Source organism: Sinocyclocheilus rhinocerous, unplaced genomic scaffold, assembly GCF_001515625.1.
Source record: "Sinocyclocheilus rhinocerous isolate Xijiao unplaced genomic scaffold, SAMN03320098_v1.1 scaffold1110, whole genome shotgun sequence".
NCBI classification, from domain to species: domain Eukaryota; kingdom Metazoa; phylum Chordata; class Actinopteri; order Cypriniformes; family Cyprinidae; genus Sinocyclocheilus; species Sinocyclocheilus rhinocerous.
The window spans coordinates 897,399-900,037 of NW_015653168.1; positions in this window are offsets into that span (position 1 = coordinate 897,399).

Below are 2,639 nucleotides of genomic sequence, written 5' to 3' on the forward strand. Positions count from 1 at the left end.
AAAAAAAAAAAAAAATCAGATACATAGTCAAGACAATGCTTAAATATCTGGAGGGGGGGGTTCTGCATTATTTCTATGTCAATATTCAAACAATTAATTTGTGACACTGATCATGTGACTCCTTTATATAGATGTTCTTCTTCGACTAAAGTAAAAGATGGATCACATGATCATCTGGTTTTACCCAAAGTTCATGCGAATTTAGCACTGCTGCCATTAAAGCATTATTTTTATTAAATATCGCAAACCTCTGGGTTTTAGTGCCAGGGATCAAGTATCGTTTTGCAACCTTTGGATCTCTTTAACCTTACCAAGCAGGTTTATAGTTTCAACCACTTGATAAAATCATATTTATCAGCATATTTGCTGTGCCTAAGTATCACTACAAACTGTGCCTATTAACTTAAATGATTTATGTACTGATAAACATCTACAATATAAAGTGGAATATAAAAAGCATTATTTTTTTATTCCAAGTGACATCTGAATTAGTGAAATCATTTTTAAAATTAGTAACTGTTTTCACTCAAGTCATTGGGACATCAAGTCATTTATTTCCAAGTTTAATTCAAACAAATTCTAGATTTTTAATGTTTTGGATTATATATATATATATATATATAATAATAGGATGTTAAACAGAAGAGATCTTTTGATGTTGTAACATAGCAGTTATGCATCAAACAAGTTTTGCTGTAATTTTACTCTGCATTTCCATGAAATAACCTAGTATTTTAATACATACAGTAACTGAAACAGTGCCTTCTAGTAAATGAACCTTAGAGAAGTCTAAAAACCAAAATACTTCCTTAGTTATGAAGTACAGGAGGGCTTCCTTTGTGAAAACATGCACCGAAAGGTTTCATGAGACATTTTTAGCTGTTTGTTCCTCATTTATTAGATGCTAAATCATTCATCCTGAAGCCAGTTCAATATAACTGTATTTCACCTTCCTTGGCTTCTGTTTAATTCAAACAAATTCTAGATTTTTAATGTTTTGGATTATATATATATATAATAATAGGATGTTAAACAGAAGAGATCTTTTGATGTTGTAACATAGCAGTTATGCATCAAACAAGTTTTGCTGTAATTTTACTCTGCATTTCCATGAAATAACCTAGTATTTTAATACATACAGTAACTGAAACAGTGCCTTCTAGTAAATGAACCTTAGAGAAGTCTAAAAACCAAAATACTTCCTTAGTTATGAAGTACAGGAGGGCTTCCTTTGTGAAAACATGCACCGAAAGGTTTCATGAGACATTTTTAGCTGTTTGTTCCTCATTTATTAGATGCTAAATCATTCATCCTGAAGCCAGTTCAATATAACTGTATTTCACCTTCCTTGGCTTCAAGGAAAACACTGCGTGTCTTATTAAAAGCGTGTTGTCTGATTGGTTTCCAGCGGCACCACTGAATATGCTGAGATCATCAATCTTCAATGCAGGACTGATTTGCATAAAATATACATTTATTCATTAGACAGATCAAGTCTCAGCCATAGAGGATGAACAGTAGTTTGCATGTGGCTCACTTACACTGAAATAAAACTAGCCTATAAATATTACATTTTGGGAGGAGAAATTAGAAATAGGCTTTAGAGTAAAAATCAAATACTTGGTTAGATATTTGAATTAAATTTTCCTGTAATAACATATTTTTGTACATCACAGAACATCAAAACAAAGGGAGTTACATACACCTCACTGTTATTGTTACAGTTACTCTAACCCTTAAGTAAGCTTAAAAAAACGTATTGCTCTTTTGAGAATACAATTAGCTAGGCAGTTGTCTAAAATTAGATCAAATAAAGGGTATGGCATATTATGACAGCAAAAGTAGAACACAGAACTGAACAAATATCAGCAATCAGCTAATCGAGTTAATGTAGGTAAGAACATACGTTGCATGTGTGTTACATCATTCTATGGTTTAAAGGTGTATATATTAATTCCATGAAATTGTGGTGTCTCCTAGAGTAAAATCAGTTGTATTTTATATTGAAAAAAAATCTTAATTTGATACAAAAGAGGTTGTATGATATATTTGCAAAGCTCTAAGAATGACTATGCCATGATTTATGAGAACGCTGTGAAGCAAAGTTGTTATGCTTTGATAATAATAATAAAAATGTGTATATTATAATTTTAAATAACTATATTATTTTTAAATTTAATATTATACTATATTTCATATGAATATATGGCTACATAGTTTACATATGGCTGACTTAACAGCTAAGAAGCATAATAACTAACACAGTTACATGTATCATGTAACCGGTGCTAGTTGTTAAGAATGGCAACATAATGTATTCACATCATTTCTTAGAGGGTAAATTAAATATGCAAGGCTTGACCAAAGCCTGAACCTTGGCATCCCTCAGTTTATAGATCACTTTAAGCTTTCAGTGATCCTCTTAACCAAGTTAACGGCTCATCATTCTGCCGCCTACGTGATGCAAACTGGCGGAAGGATTGAACGCAAAGGTTGAGAGACGAAACACCACGTTGTGATAGATGCTCAGCTTCGAATAAACGTCTAATTGGCATCAGCAGTGTTAGTGATACATATGAAGTCAAGTTATCACTTTTATCAAATTTAAAGCTAAGTAACATGTAACATTTACGCTAACT